A 24,499-nucleotide genomic window follows, 5' to 3' on the forward strand; every position below is an offset into this window, starting at 1 on the left:
CCTTGAATCCTACTAGGCGAGTTCAGCCACTTGAGGTTATGCTGTACCAACAGCAGATGGAAACAGAGAACCACAACTTTCCAGTGACATCTTCCCTCGTAAAAACAGTGGTGCACATAAGGCAGTTGCCAGTATCAAAGCACTTGAATAGAGGGGGGGGGGGAGGGAAACCCTATGAAAAACAAATTATGAAAAAAAAGCTATAAAACTTCAACAGGAATCCACTTCTCAGGGATAGGAAGTGAGAAAATTGAGAAAGCAGCCAGACATAGAAGCCATAGAGAAACCTCTGGCCTTTCCCCAGAGACAGACCGCACTTTTGAAAAACCCTCAGAGGCTCTCAGCCAAGACAAGCTAATCGCAGCCGCTGACTTCTTGGATGGGTGCTGGACTAGACTGGTCTAGCAGGATTCAAGGAAAGGAAATTAACAGGACAGAGTGAGAGTGGGGCTTATTATGGCCCTGAAAACTTCATCCCATATTGCTGTAGACCAGAAGGAGGAGGGACAAAGAGGGGCTATTCGCACCCATTAGAAGCCTCAAACTGCATTGTTGCATGTTTAGCAGAAGTGAGGAAGACAGGGATCAAATGCAACCACTGAGAATCAAAAACCCCACTCCCACTATTGCACTCATGAGGATGTGGGGGGCCGATTGCAGCAGTCAGAACCTTTGCAGCCTTTGCTGCACACTGAGGAAAGCTGGATTGTCACAGCGGTGAGAAATTTCCCACTATTGCCATGTGCTCTGACACTGGTCTGACAGAGAGGTGAAGAGAGCTGCACAAAAACTGAATAGAATGACTCAAAGGAAGAAAGGAGGAAATATGACTCTGGTTGACAGTATAATGGGAATGACAGAGGAGAGAAGGAATGAGATAGGAATGAAGAACTGGAGGATAAAGTGGGAGACCTGGTTAAGAGGAATGAGGGTGAATGGTAGACTATCAGGGGACAGAAAGAAAGGAACCCCAAGGAATTATGCTGGACAGAGGTATAGAGAGAAAGGAACAGAGGACCACCATGATCTAGGGAGGAAGAAAGTTCAGTTGCTTGCCTGTAACATGTGTTCTCCTAGGACAGCAGGATATTAGCCCTCACATGTGAGTGCTATCATCAGATGGAGCCCTGCATGGAAAATTTTTGTCAAAGTTTCTAGAAGCTTTGACCAGTAGACTGGGCATGCCCAGCCTGCTATCCATGCGTCCATGCGAGATCCCCCCCCCCCCCCAGCCACTGAGGTCCACTGAGCCCTCCACATGCACATACAAATGAGAGGGATCACATGTACGGAAGCAGCCATGTGGCCTAGGAGACTGAGCAGAAGGCAGGCGGATACCTGTCGGCTGTTCCGGAGAAGGGTCTCCAGCAAAGCGAGGGAAAGAGCCCGATCCCTGGGCAGAAATGCTCTCGCCTGCACCATATCCAGTCTGGCCTCTATGAAGTCCAGCTGAGGAGACTGACAGAGTTGAGACTTTGGGTAGTTGATGACAAACCCTAAAGTCTGTAGTGTCTACACTGTCAGAGCCAGGGCCCTGTGCAGGAATCGCTTTTGACCAACCAGTTGTCTAGGTACAGGAAGACATGCACCGACCGATGCCCAAGGTAGGCGGCCACCACAGCTAGGCATCTGGTGAAAATGCAGGGGGGGGCTGAGGCCAGCCCAAAGGGCAGCACCCTGTTCTGGTAATGGGCCTCCCCTACCACAAAGCAGAGGTACTTCCAGTGGCTGGGGAAAATGGCTATGTGAGCGTAAGAGATCGAGGGAGCAGAGTCAGTCTCCTCTTCTGAGGAGTGGGATCAATGTGCCCATAGAGAACATCTTGAACTTTTCTCTTGCAAGAAATGTATTCAACGCCCTGAGGTCGAGGATGGAGCGCAAGCCACCATTCCTTTTCGGAACAAGGAAATACCTCGAATAGAACCCTCGGCCCTGCTGATGACGAGGGACCGGTTCCACTGTGCCTGCTACGAGGAGGGTGGAGAGTTCGCCTGAAGAACAACCTGTTGGGTGGACGAACCCACGATGGACATGGGGGAGAGGCCTCAGAGCTGAATGAAGTTCAGACGGTACCCCTGACAGATGATAGAAAAGACCCAGCAGTCCGTCATGATCTTTTCCCAGCGATGGGTGAAGCCAAGGAGCCTGCCTCCTAATGGGGGATCCAGCGCGCCAGGGGTACGGTCAACTGAAGGGAGACCTGACGTGGCTGCATGGGTAGTAGCAGGTTGAGCATGCTCAGTCTGCTGGTCAAAGCTTCTAGAAACTTGACAAAGTCTTCTGTGCCGGGCTCCTTCTGATGAGGTCACCCACACGTGAGGGCTAATATCCTGCTGTCCTAGGAGATCACCTGTTACATGTGAGGATTGCCATCCTGCTTTTCCTAGGAGATGGTAGAGAACCACCAGGATCAAAGAGGAGGGAGGACAAAAGCCAGGTGTGGATACGATAACACAAAAGTTATTTAGGTGGACACACAGAGATCTCATAAGCCTTCTTTTTGTATGTTTTTGTAAGAAAAAGTATAACAGACATGCAGGCTAAAAGGGAGTGAACAGCCTGTGGGAGAAAAAAAGGAGCAGGGCTAGGCTGGGGGAAGGAAAGTTCATGTAGAGATTTAATTTTGAAATCCTTGTGCATACTTTCAAGCAGATGCAAAGTACACAGCTACAAAAGTACTGGCTTTCTCTCACTAGCCCAAGTTTTCAAAAGAAAAAACTATGGGAGGTTTCCCTTTGAAAATTAGATTACAGGTCTGCAGGTATCAGTGTTGATTTTCTGCCAGGTCATATAAAGTTGCCAACCTAGAACCTTTTTGGACTTTCTTCCTTTTCCCCATTGCAGCTGGACTGGACGATGGAATAGCCTCAACCTTCAATTAGAATGGCAATTTTTAAATAGCTTTGAAAATTGCCCTCCCTCCATATTCAGTTAAGATCAAAGGGTTATACATTATGAATGATTCTGGAGTGCATACTACTTTTATTACAGCATGCAAAAATTAAAGAGAAGTGTGTGGGGGTCTGTGAAACTTTTTGTATTTGAAAAGGGGTCTGTGCTCCTTGAAAGATTGGGAAACCCTGCTGTAGATCTTTAAGAGTTGCATCCCCTTCCACTGTTTCTGCAGTACATAGACAAAACCAGGATAACCATCAGAATCCAAAAAGCTTTTCCCTGTCCTCTGCTAAAAGAAGTTACAGCTTAATCATGAACTTGCTCCTTTGAACCCCACTTTAGGGAAATCCCAATCACAAAAAAAAAAACAAAAAACATGCCCTCTACCACTTTACGAAGGGGAAAATCTCTTTACAGTGTCCGCACCCCTCTGAGATCAGACAACCAAAAAATGCTACAACCAGGAAGAAAGGAGAAGCAAAGTCCTTCTCAGAACCAGGAGACCTCTCAACGTTGCCAGAGGCTAGCCACCTTCAATTCCTCCTGCTCCCCACAAAAGCAGCCCTATATCCTGGGAGGAGGAAGGGATGAATAAAAGGTGCAAAACCTCCCCTGTGAGACTAGGTGCCTGAGTGCCTGGCTAAGAGCCTCCCCGTCGTCTGTGCAGAAGGCAGCTAAGAAAGAACACTGGCCATGTTTCATACGAGACCCCTCTCCTACCAGGCATTCTGCAAAGCACAGAATGCCTGCTGCATACTCAAAGCAAATCAGGAGAAAATTTCCTTGGAAGAGGAAGACAGGCTCCCAAGAGATTACTGAACTCTCCAACCTACAAGAACCAGTCCCGAAGGGGATCAACAGGCCCAAACTGGGGTAAGACAGAGCCTGAGGATGTTACAAAGAAGCCGTAGAAAAGAAACTCCAATAAGCGTCCACGCCCGCTGGCACGTGATGTGTTGTGGGATCACAATCAGCCTACTCTCCCTGATCTGTGGCTTCCTCACATGCAGGAAAATCAAAACAGCACTGAGCTGGCAGCTCCAAGTCGTCCTGCATCACAAGGGGGGAAAAAATCTGGCCTTACTGCACCAGATACATGGCTGCCCCCTCACCCCCAGCCCTACTGAAATGGCAATGAACTTCATAGGGGGGAAAAAACAAAAAGACACACAAACTCACCCCAGAGTGGCTAAGACAAGACCAGCATCAGGCCTATTTGTAGGTCAGCCAAGGAACCCCAAAATCAACAATTGCTGGATCTTGCTCAGAGGACCTTCCCTTTTGTGCTTTTTGTTGGAAAAAAGCAAAGCAGCTTTATTGCTGCTGTCTTTGCTAACAGGGCCAAAAAAGGTGGCTGTAAAGGCAGGGCAAAACAAAGGCGAGTTTAGAGTGGAGGGGCAAGGGAAGGGAATAAGACCAGGGGTTCAGGCAGTGAGAAATATCCCAGTGCCAGGAAGAAGCAGCCTAAATGAGGTTCTCCACTGTTGCTCACTTGACGCCCCCTTTATTCAACCAAGTCCCACAAAAGATCTGGAAGCCCTATGCTAGGACCTGACCCTATAAGGCTCAACCATGTCCAGCAGGATCCTGGGTGCCACTTAGGCTCAAGCTTGATCAGGATGAACCCCTGAGAACCAGAAGCAAGACTTGCTTCACTAGAAAAAATTTGCAAAATTTGTTGCCCTAGAAGCAGAGATCCTGCTCTACCAGGGAAAACAGTTGCCCTAGAAACATGATCTTCTGGGAACAAGACCAGAACACCAGAGACCTGGGAACCAAAGAATCCTGCTACATCAGTCCAACACATGCCTACCATCTGCTGGGGACAGAGAATACTGAAAACTGTCTCATGTGCAGCATTCATTATACCAAGGATAAAGCCACTGGAAAGTTGCGGTCCTCTGTCTCCATATACTGGCAGAATATGATAAATCCACACAACTGGACTGGTCTGGTAGGATAAAGAAACCATGATCTAAAGGGAGACTCCATCTGTCCCCCTATCAATAACTGTAGCTGCAACGAGAAAAAATAATAAGGGAACAGACACAGTGGAAAATCCTACTCGGCTGAAAATGAGGGCTCATTTTGCCACAGCCTTACATGGGGCAGGCAAGTTCCAGTTTAACTGTAAACCCTAACATCAAACCAGATCCCCTACATCTGTTCATATTAAAAACCATCTAAGCTTGCTAACAGCCCTTGACAATCCTACTCGCTAACTTGCTAATTTCAAGCTGTCTTCACAGCTTTGTGAATATAGGCACCTCTCCCTTCCATCAACCACTTTTGTGACCATCTCCCCTTGGAACGAAGGGAGCATGGAGATGGATTGAGAAGTGATGAGGAAAGAAAGAGGAACACAGAAAATAGGGGAGAGAGAAAGAAGCATGGAGGAAATGAAGGGATGCTTCTGTCACTCAGTAAACTGTGATGGCCAGTACAAGGTGTTACCATGAAAAAAGAGAGAAAGTGGAGGGGGGAGTGTAGGTGGGTTATAGGCATCGAGGCGAAAAGACGGTGGGCTCGGAAGGGGTGGGAGTCTGGGAACACAACAATTGAGAGGAAAGCTCAGAGAAAGACAGATGGGGAAACTGGGAGGAGAGAGGGAAACTTGCAGAGAGAAACAGATGGCATTTTTGCAGGTCAAGGACTATGAGAAGAGAAGATACCAAGAGATGAAATACAAGGAAACGAGAAAAGAAGAAAAGATACAGGGGGAAATGGAAGATGGGAGACCAGAAAGAGGAAGGCTACCATTTTCTATCCATATACCACAAAAGGTAGCCAGCTGTCAATAATGCACAAAATGAATTTAAGATGAAGTCTAATCCTTAAATCCATCTTTTTACCACCTTATTTTTAAAACCTTCATTACAGACTGCAGACTATCACTAAAAACGTATCATGCTTTCACTACCAACTTAAAATGGACACACATTCATCTGCATTAATAATCTCAATTTAGGCAAATAAATCTGTACCGTACCAAATACTGGCTAAGATAGCTAATACACGTGACATTTATGCAAAAGACGACAGTTGGGTAGAATGTGGATCAGGGTGTGCATACTTGACTTTAACTAAAGAAACCATTACACGAAATTTTTAAAGACCTGGAACTCCCGACTACAAACCCATAAACCTACTCTCAACCATTCTGATAAGAGACTCTGCAAAGCTTCCTAGACAGGTTGGTTCTAAAAACGATGACCCACAGAAAACCTGGAGCATTTGCTTAAAGCCATTTTCATTATAAAATTATAAGCCATGCTTGTACACGTTTCATCATTAATTCCTTTATAATTCAATAGCCACAAGTTACTGATCTGTCAGTAAAGTATTCATAGGCTTTTACTGCAGAGGGGTAACATCCTATTCTACAATAAAAAAAATGATGATCTTCACCTTCACACAAAATTAACATTTCACTCCTATAGTTACTTAAGCCACTTTAATTAACCAGCTGGTTAATTAATTTTTATACTGAAAAAGCCACACGAGTGAAGAAAAAGTGATGACAAAGGTTAAAACTTTAGCTGCTAAAGCACATTGCTTCTAATTTTAGTATGAATGCATACCATCTATATAAAGGGACAAAATGTGGGAAATGATATACTTTCTAGGTGTCTAGCAACAGGTCTGGACAAATCTAGTGCAAATGTAATTGCCACCATCAAATTTAGGCATCAGGATGATAATCAGATTCAGCAACACCCAGGCAAACACTCTGGAGGCTAAAGAGATGAAATGAGAAAGCCCTGAATTGATGATACTGTTTACTAGTTTAAAGAAGCCAGTAGATTCCTACTAAGAGGATCAGTTTATCTTTACAGGGGGAAAGAGCATGGCATAGTTGTTGTGGGTTATAGCTCCACCAGACAGGAGCCTGAGACGGAGCACTATTATATAAACTCCCGCTACCATCTTAAGTTGTGAATTTCTGAGTTGACACTATTATTGATAGCATGTCCTTTTGCTGCTCCCTTTTGGTTTGTTTTTCCTAGGGAAGGACCCTGGGGTCTCAGAGATCGAAACCTGGGTTAAGTGAAGAAGGCTGGGTGCCTCTCACTATTTTGCTATAGTTTTTGGAAACCTCTCTTTAGCGATGGGGAGATTATTTTTCCCACCCTTCCTGCCTCTTTGTTTTGGTTTCCCTTTTTTCTTTAAAGAACTATTTTTTGTTCTTCACCAGAGTATCCCAGGGCCTTAGTTCGGTTATATCACTGTCTTCCACAGAGAGAGACCATCTGTGTCCTTGGGGAGGAATGAATCCTCAATCATTCCCTTGGAGGAGGAGTAAGTGAGTGAAGGAAGAAAGACGACCAGTGGCAGCATCCAGGGGTATCCAGGACCATCTCAAGGAGATCTTCAAGGGAGTAGAGGAGAACAACAGTACCACCCAGGTACAACACAGGAGGAAAATATGGAGTAACTACAGGAAAGGTGTTCAAAATGGGACTTAATATTAGCACATCTAAATGGGGCTGAAATCCTACCTACCATCTATAGGCAGGAAGTTTAAAAAACTACCTAAAAAAAAAACAAGGAACAAATTCCTTAATTGAAATTAGCTTTATCATCTGAATAAATTTACTGGAAGCTTAAGATCATAAATGTAATGAAGATCTAAAATGCAAAAATGACTTTGAAAGAAAACTGATAGAAATGTTCTTTACAACTCTTATTTACAAACAATAAAAGATTAAGGGGCCGATGCAAATCAGTGCGCTCAGCCTAGCGCACAGCTTGATTCTCTGTTAGGTGCACTAGAATAACTCCCAATGCAATCATAGGATTAGCACATCCAAACAAGCGCATAGCCAATAGCACTCATCACATGTAAATGCCAAGTAGTTGAGGCTATTAGCTATTACCCCTGATGCAAAAAATCACCGTGCGCCTGACACACCCTTTTTAATATGCAAAATTTAACGCCAGCCCCGGAACTGGCGTTGCCTTGCCATGCATCAGGGCTCAACTAAAAAAACAAAAAATACTGCTTTTCTATGGTTCCTTCTACTTGGTATCATTGTGACACTAAGTAGGAGGAGCCACAGAAAGCAACATCATGAACAAAATACAAAAGCTTGACAGAAAAAAAAAGATTTTTGGGGCACATAATACACGAACTTCAAGCTGCGTATATTGCACCAGTAATTTAACACAGATGCTCATACTGAGCATCCATTTTTGTAACAATACACACAGCATACATCTCCTGGGCGCCTAATGCCAAGGATGCACTAGGTACACACTATTTATCCCTAGCACGTCCTTTTTAGCACGGCAGCTCATTTAATTATTGCATCAGGTGCCCAGGAGAGGTAAATGGGCACGTGTTGAAAAAACGGGCGCCCAGTTTGGATGCATGTTTTTTCACGCATGATATTGCATTGGCCCCTAAGTTAGAAACCACATCAGCTTCCAGCGTGATTATTAGTGGTATTGACGAACTTTAATGCTTGATTGATAATTAAACAATGCACAGGGCCTAGAAAAGTAATCTTCCAACATCAAGGAATTCTGGATACTCAGAGTAAACTGATATTAGGTGACGAGCTGTGGCATCTAAAACTGTCAGAAGTGTAGTCCTTGTGATCCTACAAGGGGACGCCAGCCCAGGAGTTACACTAGATCAAACCCAAGTCACTGTAATGCCATAGGCTAGGATTGGCCAACTCTGCTCCTCAAGAGCCACAAGTAGACCTGGTTTTTAGGTTAAGATATAAATCTGCACGATATAAATGTGCATACAACAGTCGCAGACGAACATAAACACCTCTCATGCATATTCATTATGAAAATCCTGAAAATCAGATCTCTTTGTGGTTTCTTGAGGAATGGAGTGGGCCATCCCTGGCATAGGGTAATTGGGATATGCAGATACACATCTTGTAATTCCAAAGCATACTTGTGCTCAAATCAGACAATTAGAGATTCCATCCTGAAGTGCTGAACCCACACAAGCTTGTTCCATTTCTCTGGAATTAGAAAGTAGCTGTATTAAACCACTGTGTATCTCTCCACCACAGAGACAAGCATTCTTGCAAGTTATCTCAGAATCTATCACAGTTTTGAAGCCTGCCCCTTTCCCTGAAGATTATTCCCTGCCTCCTGATTTACGCCTGGAATCATACACACCCACTTTCAAAAAAAAACTGAAAACATGGCTCTTCCAGCAAGCTTACCACACATCACCTCCCATTACATAAATCCTTACTGATTAAATAAGTGATTCTCCTAGAATCTGATACGCGACTTATGATTTATTTCTCGGATTACGTTGTATGCCTATCGATTTTGTACTTTGACTCGGCTATTTATGTATTTATCTTTTGTATATAGTTTTGATGATATGTATATAGTGATTTTGCTGTTCTCAATTTTATGTAAGGGCCCTGCCCAAAAGTTAACCTGTTTGCAATGTTATATGTAAGGGTTCTGCCCAATGGTTCCTGTTTAACTGTAAACCGATACGATGTGTGAACGGCTATCGGTATAAAAAAGACATTAAATAAATAAATAAATAAATAAATAAATAAATAATTGCCATTCACCATAGTAAATCAAAGCAATGTATATAATTAAGTGGTTGAATGATACAGATCAGTAAAATAAAACTAAACTAGGAATAGTGTGTAATTATAAAATATGACAGTAAAAAAACATCAAATCAGTATATATAGTAATATAGAAATAAAATTTAAATATCCTAAAATAATGAGAAGCTAAACATAAAAATTGGCTCATAAAATATTCAAAACAAGATATAATCTCAAGATAAAAACAAGGAGTAATAAAAATAAACAGTATTAATTGAACATAAATATTGAATTTTCATACTTATGAAAAGGTCCCTCTGCATACTGAGGATTCTTGGAGGTAACCCTTTGGAATGATGTTCAAAAGCCAATCTACAATGGATTATTCCCGTTTTAAGAAGAAGCTGAACAGCCTCCCTCTTATTTCCTGAGGAGGCTGTTTTGGAAGTCTTAATTTGTCCCCTTGCCCTCCTCTGTTATGAAAGCCTCTCATAGAATACCTCCCAAAAAAAAATTTAAAAAAGGCCAGTAGTAGCTAGATCTTGCAGCCCAGGAGAAATATATAAGGGGGAGAAGGGACACTGCCTTAACCCAGATTTGTTGTGGCAGGAGTGTCAGCTTGACCATCAGCACTTATTTACCCACTTTTTCAAGCTGATGCCCTTAAAAAGAGAGCCCAATAAGGTGATTCTAGGAAAGGGGATGCCGCAGACCAATTATTCTTCTACAACCCTATCTTAGCTGCTACTCCATAGGCCTCAGCTTAAAGGAGAAACTGAATCATAAGTCACATCTACTACAAAATTTGCCAGAGCAAGAATAAAAGTATGTTGGATAGAATCACCCCAGGTTTACTAACGGCTATCTGCATGTTCTAACACCACTCAATCACAGCCCCAGATACATACACCAAACAGAGTGACTGAAACGTACTGAACATTGTTTTCAAGGCTGTCTCCGTTTTCTTCTCTATGGCACTCTTTACAGGGCTAATGTCCTCTGTGAAAGTAGAGGGCACTGATCCACAAGTCCATCTCATTCTTAGCCAGTTAAGCTTAGTCAATACTTTGGGTACGGCATCTTTATCCAGAGAGAGACCACTAGAAGGAGAAAATTGAAGGGGTAGGGGGAACTGGTCTTTTCAGTTCCCCCTCCCCCATAGAGCATACCTCAACAGCTCAAGGGATTCTGGTGGCCTGAGACCTGGAAGAGCACCTCAACGCTGCTCATTGAGACACAGAAATAAGTACATGACAAACTCTGCCATAATCTTCCCTCAAGATAGCTTCATGCATAGCATCTTTGATGCATCAGGTCCAATTTCCTCAGTAGCAGCACGCCAAATATTCGTTGCAATAGCACTCGCAAAGTTAAAGGACAAGAATAAAAAATTACAGAGCTCTCTTTAAAAATGTATTCCAGTACACTTCAAGATACCTTTTTTTTTATACGGTCAATTTTCTCCCACACAACTTTAAATAATTACAATGTGCTGGTAAAGAAAACTTAATACAAGACTAAATCTGAAGCGAAACAAAATGCAGGTAGATCTTCAAAATGTTGAAGGTTTTGTTCCAGTTACAATAATAATTTTCCAAATAATGTACTTTAAATTAGGAAGGAAAACAGGCTTAAAGACTCATTTAAAGGACTCATTCTAAAAAGCCTGGCACATAAAGACTATTTCCAAAACCAGGATGATTAAACCTCATTATCTGTACTTAAGTTTGATCCTTAACCAGAAATATACAATATAGTACTATATTGTAGATCCTATCAGATATACTTCACAGAGAGTTCATCTTCAAGCTCTGTAGGAACCCTTAGCCTTATAATTTAAGGAGAAGCAGGCAGAAGCGAGAAATGCTCCTTAAAAATAGTATTTCTGGCATGTTAGGGTAATATCTCCAAATGGATTGATTTTACACTTACCTCAACAGGAATGAACCTCACTCGTAAGCCAGGGTACGCCGAGTATTATCCGTCTCTGAAATTAAAAAAAAAAAAAAAAAAAAAAGAGTACTGTATTAAAGTGAATATAAAAGCCTCAAATAAGGCAGCTCCTATTTTAGGTAAATTAGAACAGTGTTTCCCAACCCTCTCCTGGAAGCAACACCTTTTCAGTCAGGTTTTCAGGATTGCCACAATGAACATGCATGAGATAGATCTGCATACCCTGGGTCTCCAATGTATGTAAATCTCTCATATGCATACCGATTATGGATATTCTGAAAACCAGACTTTTTTTTTATTTGAAAAATCTTGTAGACTACAAATTCCTAGTATCTGTTCAGTATGGTTTACAATATACACTCAAAGTCACATAAAATGACAAATCAACAAAACATATTTAAAACACAAACAAAAGTATATAATTCATCCAAAACCCTGTTCAAAAACATTGTCTTTAGACCCATTCTAAACATTTTTATATCTTGCTGCTTCTGAAGCCCTGCTGGCAGGTTATTCTATTCTGCAAAAGCTACAGAAGAGAAAACCCATGCTCTTGTCTGAACCCGTTTGAACTTATTGGCAGGAGGAATAGCCAAGAAATGGGCACCTTCTGATCTTAAGGCCCATTTCGGAATATACCAGTCAATAAAACTTCTTAAAACACACGGATGAGGATGTTTCAGAAGCTTGAACAATATATTCAACAACCTAAATCTTGCCCTCCACTTAACTGGTAACCAGTGAAGACCTTGCAGAACCGGAGTGACATACTCTCTTCTCGAGAGACCAGTCAAAACTCGAGCAGTAGCATTCTGAACCAGTTATAGCACTTGAGTTAGTTCCTCAGGCAATCCCATATACAATAAGACACAGCAATCTAAATGACAATCAGGCCGATACAGTACAGTGCGCTCCGATGGAGCCAAGCCACACATTTTACTTTCAGAAATTAACGCCTGCCCAAAGGCTGGCGTTAATTTCTGCCAGCGCCAGGGAAGTGCACCCTCTGACTTAATATCATGGCGATATTAAGTCGGAGGCCCCAAAAGTAAAAAAAAAAAATTTAAAATTTAAAATTTAAAAAAAAAAATTTTTTTCAATCGGCCTGCAGCCCACGGGTCGGAAGACGGATGCTCAATTATGCCGGCGTCTGTTTTCCGAACCTGTGGCTGTCAGCGGGTTTGAGAACAGACGCCGGCAAAATTGAGCGTCGGCTGTCAAACCTGCTGACAGCCACTGCTCCTTTCAAAAAGGAGGCGCTAGGGACGCGTGCTAATGTCCTAGTGCCTCCTTTTACGGCGGGCCCTAACTTGCATAGGCCACCCTCCTGAATCGCGCGCCCAGGAGAGTGGCCTGTGCGCTCGCCCACTCTCCCGCGTGTTTTTCTGAACCGGCCTGTTTCTGAGCAAAACAGATCATACAGTAACAAAATCCTCAATGTTCTAACCATTTTAAGTTTACAGAAAGCCACTTTTCATACGTGACAAATTTGCTGCTTCATAGTCAACTGAGAGTCCAAAAAGATGCCTACATTTTTTACTTTGATTTGTATGGAATATCTAATCCATCAACCAATAATACTTTTATTGGGACCCCATTTTCAAAACCCTTTCACACCCAGAGAATCAGAGGTTAGGTTTTTTTTATATTTAACAAATGATGATTTGTCAGCCAACCCCTTACTACCTTAATTATCACTTGTAACTCAGACTCTGGAAGTTCCCTTGTCCTCTAGGTCACACAAATAGATCTATTCGACAACGAATAACAGAGCATAAAAGAGTTGTGTAAGAAAAAAAAAAAAAAAAGACAACTCTCTGTTAGTGTCTCATTGGAGCCAAGAGGGCCATGTCTTCGATGACATTAAGTTTTTCATCATTAAACAATGCTATGATGCAGAGGGGGACGCTCAGAGACTGTTGAGACAATGGGAACAAAGATGCATTTTTGAATGGGGCACTTTAGCCCCAAAGGGTTTGAACAGTGAGATAGAGTGGGCTGCATTTTTATGATTAAAAATTAATATATGTGGCTGGTAAGAGTGTGTGGTTGCATTGGTGGATTCAAGAGAAGGGTTTGTGCATTAGTAATGCAAAATAGTGAGCTTCTGCCCCATGGTCAGTATGAGATTGTATTAATGCAAGTGTGCCAGTGCACCGAGAATGTGGGACGCTTGTATGGATATTGATTTGAGGAATACAATCAGGTGCGCATCTATTTGTAATGATAAAAATCGGTCGTGTGAGAGTGTGTGTAGGGTTATTGAAGAAGTAGTATGAAGGCATTTTTCCGAGGTGTGAGTAGGTTTATTGAAGAAGTGGTATGAGTATGTTCCCCTGAGGTAACATTAGTCCGCGAGATGTTTAAATTTTGGGTTGTGTCAATTAAGGTGGTAGACATGAATCGCTATTTTGCTTTTTTTGTCATTTAGAGCTGTTGATTCCTAGGTTAAGAGAAGACACTTATTGGGGTCCTCCTTATGCAATATTTAGTAATGAAACATTTCCAATATGACATCAGCATGTGGCATCGTGTGCGTGCGTCCCGGGGTGGTGCTCGGGACACTGGAGAACGTGCTCAGGCGGCGCCCAGGCCACCAATGCACCATGATTATTAGTCATGATTTAAAAACAGTGGGCTAAGGAAAGGGGCTCAATCATTTTTTAGAAAGAGTTTCGAGTTGGTAACATCTTGTAAAAGGAGTTGGAGTTCGCTAGTATAACGGATGGGGTAAGTTGTGTGATTTTGATATAGCTCAAATGTGGGTTTTGGGTTAACGAAATGTAGGAAAGGAAAGGATAGTGTGGATATTCACTTTAGAAGTGCTCTAAAAGTGAAATAATATAGGTTAAATTTGTTTGGTTTATTCATACATTGTAGGTGGTAACCCCGGGTGCATTGTTCAACTTGTTTGGCATGGGTCAATGTCGAAATATCCCAGGTTAAAGCAACAGGTCTGAAATTATAAGCACTGTGGCAAAAACGTTTTGGTAAGAGTATGAATGATGTGTCATTGATGGTTGGGTTTTTTTTATGGTTGGTGGTGTGTTTTTTAAACTTATGGGTTGTCGTTGTTACGTTCCCCCTGACGAAGCCTATTATGGAGAAACAAGGGCCTCTTATAGGGTGATGTTTTGCCATGTTGAGTAATTTGAAGAGGTGACTCAGAGCTACGAGGAGAAAAACAGGTGAAGAGCCAGGAGGAGAGAGAAGTTTACAATATGGGGCAAATTGAAGTTTACATATGAACTGTGGCTGCACAAGAGATGGGAATGATTCAGCCCTCATATTATTAACATCTTGTTATACAATTGATAACCAAAAAAAAAATTCTTTCTGGTAAAAGTATTGTTAAAGCATAAACATATAGAAGCCAATGTGAGGAGTTGTAAATGGCATATAAGCCATAGGGATATAATAGCGAGAGATATATGCATGCAGTCGCTTGAAAATAAGAGTTAAATAAGTTGGTATAATTAGGGTGTCCAATTATAAGTTTGTAGTAGTTTTAATGGTATGAGTGGGGGTATGAGTGAATGAAGGGAAGGGTGGTGTGATATTCACATGACATTTTATGGTACATGTTACAGATATTTGAAAATAAAGTTTGGTAACTCTTATATGTACGTTTAAGCTCCCCATTATGGCCACATGGTTAAAAAAAAAAAATTTGAAATGGTAGGTGTACCTCTAGGAGAGGGTTAGGAAACAATGACTTAGAAAATATGAATACCAGTATTTGAATGTTCCTACTTTCACCCTTGAGAAATCAAAGAACTCGTTGGTCACAGACTATAACTGCAGAACAGATTACCAACAGAAAAATATTTCTGATTATCAAGAAATATAAGGAAACAGTACGCAATGATTCGAAAGGTGGAATTACTAGCATCTTCAACATCAGATTTTAAACTCCAACTTCCTAACAGATTTCTGAAATAGTGCTTGCCAAAAAACAGACTTTTTGGACAAAAAGATTTTCAGTAAATACCTGAACTCATTCTCCTATTAAAGTTAATACTGCTCCTATGTCTACCATTAACAGATAATGTACTGTTACCCTTGGCACCTCTCCCTTTTCCCTCTGAGTCTCTAGAGCAAAAAAACCCTTGGTCTGGGCAGAGATCCATACTATTCTGTAACCTCCTTTTATCACACAAGACTCCCTTGTCTTCCTGAGGCATTCCAAACTACCTACTGCCACTGAAGGCTCCCCCTTCCAGACATCGCTTCTGCCTCATTAGCAGTGAATTTCAGAGATAGAGATCATAACATACACTGGCTGATGAGTGAAGTTCATTCCTGTCACTGTATGTACAAAATCAACCCATTTGGAGACATTACCCAAAGAGTGTCAGAAAAATCCAGAAGGAAGATCACTTCAGCACAATGCAAGTATTAAAAAGGGAATTAGCAATAAATTTCAAAGACTGAGAACATACTCAACATATCCTGGCTTATAAGTGAGGTTTATTCCTGTCAAGGTAGGTGCAAAAATCAATCCATTTGGAGGCATTACCTTAAGAGTATCAGAAATGCAGTTTCAAAGAAGCTTTTCTGTCTTCTTCCTGCTTCCTCTTAAAGCCACAAGGCTGAATGTTCCTACAGAGCTTGAAATGAAACCTCTTTCTGTAGTCTCTTTGAAAGGATCTACAAGGGAAGGACCACTGAGGACGTTTCTTCTGGGACAAGAGACTCTTCTTACTCTCTCCCAAATAGATGTTTACTTTCAAAGGGTATCCTCAAATACACACCACTGAGGAAAAGTCAACCATCACTGCTTTAGCCAAAGACATCTCCTGGCAGGAACATCGCTTTAGCTGACACTACCTACAGAGCTATAACTTTTGCCTACTAGGAGCATAGCCACTGATGTTAGACACAAGTCTTTCCTCCATCATGCCCTTTCTTTCCAGCTGCTAAGCTAATTTGATAGCAGCTCTGGACATATATGTTGAGGACAATGCAACCTGTAGTAAAGCCCCCATTCACTTAATTATTTTCAGAGCCATTTTCACTGGAATCCTACATGTATTGCATCCTCTATAGTACTACCCATGTATGTTGTTAGTCCTGATACAAGGCCACCTATCTTAAGGGTCACGCTCCACTAGTCCATCTCTTTCTTCAGTATCGATCAGCTGGAAACAATTTCAAAATGGTTCCTTTGTGACCTAACGAGTAGATTTTAAAAGGGCCATGTGAGCGCCCAAAAACACGCCGCGCGTACACAAAGATATGTGGTATTTTATAAAGTATACGAGTCCGTTTTAAAATACTCTTCACACGCGGATGTCTGCAGCCTTTACGTGCATTTCTTATGGAGAGAGAGAGAAAGACTGACAGACTTTATAGGGCTCAGCCTGACACTCAATATATACACCATTGTAAGGGGGCACTTTGATTCAGGGTGAGTTTTCGGGAGGTGGGTTGGGGTTTGGGGAGTAGAGTTACAGAAACAAACATTCAGAGGTATTCATTGTAAAACTGACATCATTAAAGAATTTTAGTCCTTATATGCGATGAAAAGGAGTTGATTTATACAATGCAGCTAGCAATGTACAAATCAACTCCTCATTAGAATTTTCATTGCTTATAAAGGTCTAAAATTCTTTAATGATGTCCATTTTAAAATGAATACCTCTGAATGTTTCTGTAACACCACCCTCAAACACCAACCCACCTCCCAAAAACCCACCCCAATTCAAAGTGCCCCTCTAGAGTGGTACCTATATAGAGAGTATCAGAGTGACCCTATACTGAGTCTCTCTCACACTCCCCCACCCCTGATGTTTGTTGGACTCCTACAGCCACTGAGGAGCTGTAGCAAAGTTATGCCAGTAACATACATGGGCTAGCTGAGGAAAATTAGAGGTTACGCGCGTCAGTACTGGCCCCCACGTCTGGAATGCCCATCTCTGATTCTGCAAACAACAAATGAAGTCTTCTCTCATCTTCCTCTAAGTCAAGAGGGCTGCCCCCCCTTAGGAGATCATTCACCAAATAGAGATCAATGTTACAAAGACTAAAAAAAAAAAAGTTGGAAGATCTGGCTCCCTTCACTCTTATGGAAGAATTAACTTTGGATGCTGGAGCTTTTCTGAAAAGATTAGGATTTGCCCCAAAATACTAAAGCCTCATCTGCTTTTGCCCACCCTTATCCTGCCCTCTGGCATCAGAGTTTCTTCTCATTTTCAAATCAATACCATCACATCCTGGTGAGCTCCTCTGTTACTAAAAAAAAAAAATTTGTATCTCTGGTTTTTAATGTTTTTTCTCATCTCTCATTCCCCATGTACTCTGTCAGGCCTATTGAAAGCCAGAGAGAACCAGGGTATAAAATGTTAAAAAGGTATGAATTTTACGATGCGAGTCAGACTTGTGTAATCCCAGTGCTACAATTACTCGCAAGAATCCAAACAGCAGCAAGTCAGATCATTTCATTTCAAAATTTCTACTTAAATTCAGAATAATGTTTAAAATTTTTGCACTTCCTGAGGTCCATATTCAAAAGCATTTAGCCAGTAACTCAGAAATTAGCCAACTAAATTAATATTTGGGCACATATCCAGCTAATAAGTTAGGGGGATAGAATTAAGCTGAATAGGTTAGGAGCATTCTGAGGGCCTAACTGTGAGGAGTTGAGTTAGCCGATTAAGTTAACTAGCTAACTTTGATATTTAGGGTTAGCTGGACAACTTAGCCAATTACCGTAAGTCTGGTTAAGCCAAAGAGCTGTTCTAAAGTTAACCAGATAAAGATAGCTGGCTACCTTTTAAGATTTCTTTTTTTTTTATATATACCGACATTCGATCTCAATCAATCGAGATATCACACCGGTTTACATTCAGGTACTATACAGCGATCCTCTCACGTCATAAACCCATCAACAATGTTATTGCTCTGTCGCTGCGAAGACTATTTTTGTTACACGTAATTCATATATCCAATTTAAACAAAAAAGTATTTGATGTTGAAATATACAAATTCAATACCTACACTCAAAAATCGGTCTAAATGATTTTGCTCTGGATTTTGATTGTTCAATGGACACATTTTATTATAGCGTTTGTCATCTGGAAAGTAGTGTTAATTACAACACAGACGTCATAGAAATTTTGGGACTAAGAAAATACTTTTCAAAAAATTTAAAAAAAAAATATGTATATGGAGGTGGCAGGAGGTTAATGATTATAACCAATATAATACTGGTGCGGGGACACCTATACTCTATATGAAACCTTCTGCTCTTCCTAAAAAATATTTTTTAGATAAAATTTGTCCATTGAACAATCAAAATCCAGAGAAAAATCATTTAGACCTATTTTTGAGTGTAGGTATTGAATTTGTATATTTCAACATCAAATACTTTTTTGTTTAAATTGGATATATGAATTACGTGCAACAAAAATAACTTTTAAGACAGCCAGCTATATTCAATAGTGCAGCTGCACTATTGAATTTACCTCTAAAGTTAGCCGGATAAGTTTATCCGGCTAACTTTACGATGCGAGTCAGACTTGTGTAATCCCAGTGCTACAATTACTCGCATAAATCCAAACAGCAGCAAGTCAGATCATGAATCCAAACAGCAGCTAAGTTAGCCGGATAAGTTTATCCAGCTACATATTCAGTCATTACCTGGATAATCTGTTTTCATCTATGCCAAACAACCGGCTGCTAATTATGGAAGTGAATCCAGAGGTGAAAAAAATATCGGTTTACTGCTCATTTTAAAGATGAACCTGAGGTCACAAATAGTTAAATCAATTTATTGCAAACTTTATCGTGTGAAAACACTGCGAACAGCACCAGTATGAAAGCATTTTTACCTACTCAAGGAGACGAGAGCCCAAGGCCAAACTCTGACAACTGATATATTGTATAGGAAACTGCTCTGGTTGTGCAAGTCATCAAAAATAAAACTGCAGCAGAATACAGCCATGCAGAACAGTCATCAACCAGGAAAGTTACACGAGGCAATTTTTTCTTAAATGCACTCCTCTTTAACAAGCTTTGTCAACACCTTACTCCTTATCAAGATATGCTTTGCATACCATGTCATCACCTGCAGCAATAGGTAAGCATATACTTAGCAAATACTAATTAAGCCTTATATGATCTCAAAGTGCTTCAAACAGGCTTTGAGAAAAATACTGTGCAACTTATAAGTCAAAAATCAATATTGGAAAAAAAAAATAATACATTGGCAGGTGTACTTTCACTAAAGATCAGCAGAGTGAGATGCTACACCCTAGTGATATTTTGTTATCTAAGTGGTCTAACACAGCAAGCACAAAAATAGATTTTATGCTGGAACTTAAAATATTACTCTCTCAATGTCAGTCCTGCAATTAGGAACTACAAGTAACTGGCCACTAACAATAGATTAACATTAAGTACAAGCTAGTATTGCTTTTCTTTTCAGATACAACCCACTAATATGTAGCCAGCTGGGGATTTGCCTTAATATTTAATACAGCAATTTGTAAAATTTAACATGCACATCATAAGACCATCCCTTGAATCATCAACCTTTACATAAAAGCATTAAATGTTATGTCAGGTAGGTCAATAACTACTGGGAATGAAAAAATGAATTAAATGAAGCAGTAATGTGTAGGATGCCAAGTAAGAGAAATTCACTCAAAATAAAAAGATATTTCTTTTCCAGTCTTGCTTGCATTTTGCAGCAAAGTTTAAAAGCTGTACTGATCTATACCAAGACCTATTATGTACAACGGCATCTGAAAGTATGAAGGAAGTGTTAAAATAAAACATTTTTATTAAAACCTGTTATCTCCAGGTTCAAATTTTGTGTTGTGAGGATAAAGAAGTTTTTGGATAATGTAACTTGTAATAAAATGTTACATATTGTTTGACTTTTGTATGTAATGGGAATTAGAACCTGCAGGGGTCATTTTAGGATTTTGAAGTGGGCTTTTTGCATATTATACCCTTGGGGTGGCCAACCTTTCACCACCAAAAGCCAAGGGAATCAGAATGCACAGTACCAAAGGGCCTCACGTTTTCTTTCCAACAGTATCTCTCCATCTCTCAATTCACTCGTCCTATCCCCACAGTCCCTATCAATTCCATCGTGCTCCCAGCAGTTTCTCTCAATCCCCCCACTTCTCTTTCAGTCCTGTCTCCAGCAGTCTGTCTCAATTTCATTCTGTTCTATTAACCTCTCTTATTCCTCCCACAACCTTTTCACAATCGCTCTACCCTGTTTCCCCCAATCTTTCAATCCCCTCCATCTTGTTCCCATCAGCCTCTCTCTCTCTGTTCCCTTGCCCATCATGCTCTCTTTCAATCCTCCCACCCTATCCCTACCTGTCTCTGGCCAGCATCATCTTTTCTCTAACCTTATGCTCTACCTCATATCTGTCTGTTTCTCTTTCATCCCCATCACTCTCTCTCAATCAGCCCCAGCATAACATACCTCAAATCCCACAAGAACAATGACAGGAGCTCAGTGGCTCCAACATTCAAACCTCCCTCTCTACCCCTTGTGCTACTCTGTTCCCCATCCATACCCGCTGTCTACCTCCAGTATTTCCCCTGCCCCCACTCCCTCTTACTCTCACACATCTCTGGCTCACATACACCCTCCACCATTATCCTTTCTGGCTTTCATAAAGCCACCTCCTCTCCCCCAAAATTCACCCCTTTTCAAATCACTCTCCCTAGAAGCATTCACCCCTCACTCCAATATGTCTCTCCCTGAAATCCTTACCCCTTCAATCACCACTCCTAGCTCTCTCCCCCCTCTATCCCCTCACACCTCTAGTTTCCATTCTCCTCCTACCCATCACCCATTCTGACTGTCGTCATTCTCCCCCTTCACCCCTCTACCTCTCTCTCCTTTCCACCTTCTTCATTACCTATGATTGTCACCTCCCTTTCACTCCCTCTGGCTCACACACCCTCATCGCCACTTCTTCTGATTTTTAACCCTCCCCCAATCACAACCACTTTCTTGTACACATTATCTATCCCCCCCTTCCTTTCTCACACTCTTCTACTGCCTTTACCCTTTCATTTGAACCCCTTCTACACCCATCCCTGGCTCTCTCATTCCACCTCCATCCCCCCCCCCCCAACACACACACACTTATCCTGGCCCTCTCCTTCTTTCTATATTCCCCCTACCCAAGCCCTGAGCTCTTCAAAACTGTTGCAGTACATGTGGCAGCATGGACCTTGAGAAGGAATAAGATGCCAGAGTGTTTAATTTCATTGCTGGCTTGAGGGAGATGGGATTGGGGGGGGGGGGCGGCGGGGGGACGACAATATTCACCCCATCTTCCCCAGAGCACGAGTTCCTAATTGTGTCATTTCCCCCCAACTCTTGCAAAATTCACCTCTTTGCACGACACTCCACTCTGAAGTAGTCACCCCCTCTTGAACCGCTTCTCCTTCAAGCACTCTCTTCATGCACCGCTCCCCCAAGTATTCGTCAACTACATTCACCCTCTTCTCCCCCCACCCCTTTCAGCATTGACCCTTGCCACAAATTATTCTGGTTTGACTGGAGCTTGGGGTTACTGCCTCCTTCCCTCTGCTATCAGCTGAATCCCAAGTCATAGGAGCACATTGAGCTACTGGGTCTTGGGATGTGTACAGACCAATTCTTCCCTTCCAGACAACAGACCAGCAAAGAGTCCTCTCCTCCAAGTAGCAGGTGGGTTGGAAAGTTGGACAGAATGGGGGTGCCTAGAGCAGGGAGCTGACTGGATCTTTTTTACTCTAGAAAGCTCCAAACTCACCTACTCTTGTCCTTCACTGTTGCTGATTGCAAATGGGGCAGGAGTGGGGGTTGGGAGCCAAGAGGTGAGTAGTAGAGCAGGGATAAGCAGAGAAAACCCTCTCATCCCTGGCTCCAGCTCCTTTCTTCTGTGGGTCTGCAGCAACCAGCAGTATTGTCCATTCAGGAGAGGGAAGGGACAATGGGAAAGAATGGCTATTTTCTGTTCTGTTCCATTGTGTGTACTTCCTGCTCGATTCCCTCTCTTCTGTCCTCTGCAGTGCTACTCAGCTGTCATATGGTCAGAAGAGCAAGAGCCACATTTTGCATATGAAAGAGCCGCTTGTGGCTCTCGAGCCACAGGTTGGCCACCTCTGACCTAGGGCCTGGGAGGCTCAAGCTTCCTCCCTGCCAGAGAACCCTGGCCTACAGGGTTGAGTTTTGGTGCAAGAGTACGTGAGAGATTCATGAGAACAAAGACAGGCTTGGGACTTTGCTGTAGCTCCTGTATCAGGGACCCTCCCACCAGAGAAGGGGGTTGCATGTATATGTACAGTACGTATATCTTTGTTAACTGCCTAAAATGGGCAATAGTGTGAAATATAAAATTTTTAAATAAACTTGTCTTATTTAAAAATAAAACACCAGCCTTCTATTCCATCTAATAAATTTAACATTTGATGAGAAAACATATGCTTGTTACTATGGTGTTTTTGTTTAAAATGTGCTTTTCAAGAGAACAGTTACTGTCCTATATCCTTGACCAATTGTAGTTCCATTCTAATAAATTTCATCAAGCTCCCATTCCCACATGCTTTTAAAAAAAAAAAAAAATCCTGTCCAATCTTACTTGATTAAATGCAGATCACCATTATCATGCAACCGAATTCAAGCCATTGTTCAATCCATGTATTGTTATTGTATGGTGCCTGCTAGTTAGAGCACTGCAGAAATAAAAAAAAAATCTAAGTAGAAGTAGTAAAAATCTTGCAAAATCTACATAGCATCTGGGATAGTATCTTTGGCAATCTGTGAACAATAACGTTTAAGATTTATTTATTTAAGAGTTTATATACTGCTTTTACAACTAAAAAAGTCATGCAAAATGGTTTACAAATAAATATACATAATAAAAGTCACATAAAAGCAAACACGTTTTCCAAAGTTTAGTTTTAACATTTTTAATCGAATCATCCCTTTTAATGGAAATTTTAAATATTTTAAAAAAAAATGTATATGTCATGCAAACTTCATTTTGGTCTCCATAAATATGAACATTATCTAACCTTTAAAGCATGCACCATACTGAATGCAAAAAAAGTCAAACTGTAAAGAAAAATTAAATAAAAACTAATGCGTTTTGAATGGATTTTGCGACTTTCCAAACTGCAGTTTGTTCTTTTTGGAGGGGAGGGGTGCATTGCAAACCACCAGAGTTTAATTGATTTTCTTAATGTGACAAAAGAAAAATATTGAACTGCCTTTTTTCCCCCCCCACAAATACTTCTCAAATGTACATAGCCTGCACTCTAATCTGTCAGAGTGACACACCAGACCATAAGATCACAAAATACTCCCATTCCAAACCAGACAAAAGCTATTTCACAGGCATGAAATATGATCCTTCTCTGTCTTCTGTCTGGATAAATTTTCTTCTTGTCAGTTCTGGCATATTCTTTTGTACTGAGCAAACAAAAACTCAATGTACTAAAGATACCATGCATATGTTTTAATATTTAAGATGCCCCAAAAGAGCAAATGGAGGAAATAGTTTACAAAAAAAAATATAAGAAATGATCAATAAAACTTACAAGATATAATAAAAAATGTCAGCATATTAAAGTTACTAAGTAGAAGGAGGAATATTTCAACACTACCTCCACCTCCAACAGGTTGTTATTTTGATGTCAGAGATAGCAAGCAGAGCATATTTGATATATCTCATGTCTCATAAGGGGTCAAATAAATCCAGAGACTAATAGGAAAAACAAAAGTTAGCATCTAAAAAGTTGTCTATAGTTGGGTATAATGTAAAGCTTTTTTTTTCCCCGACAATCTGGTTTCAGTGAGGCCTCAGCTAACCAGAATTATGTGCTCAATTATTCTCCTTCACTGACTGTGAGAGATGATTAAAGTACTTCAAAAGGTCAGTTAAAAGGGGATGCCTGCCAGGACACATTTCCTTCAAAGCCAAGCAACATACTGAAACACACTGGAAAAATGTTTTATATTGGAAGGAAACTTGAGAAGAATGCCATATTAAAACTGATAAATAACTAGAACAGCTAAAATAAATTAAAAATAAACTGAATACTAATACAGCTTATTGAAATTACAATAGGGAATAATGTAAGAG

General features: G+C 41.1%; 1 protein-coding gene across 6 annotated transcripts in view; it reads right to left on the reverse strand.

Moving 5' to 3' along the window:
* The window catches only part of SIPA1L1 (signal induced proliferation associated 1 like 1), a 745,249-nt gene that overhangs the window by 585,273 nt on the left and 135,477 nt on the right, over nt 1-24,499 (reverse strand). For 5 of the 6 annotated variants that reach the window (XM_029598743.1, XM_029598739.1, XM_029598744.1 and 2 more), the window contains exon 2: nt 11,373-11,427. The gene's annotated coding sequence lies outside the window, so the exon portion shown is untranslated. Of the gene's footprint in view, nt 1-11,372; nt 11,428-22,993; nt 23,088-24,499 lie in introns of all 6 variants that reach the window. The other variant, XM_029598740.1, reaches the window with a different exon arrangement.

The sequence above is a fragment of the Rhinatrema bivittatum genome, chromosome 4, assembly GCF_901001135.1.
Source record: "Rhinatrema bivittatum chromosome 4, aRhiBiv1.1, whole genome shotgun sequence".
Taxonomy (NCBI): Eukaryota; Metazoa; Chordata; class Amphibia; order Gymnophiona; family Rhinatrematidae; genus Rhinatrema; species Rhinatrema bivittatum.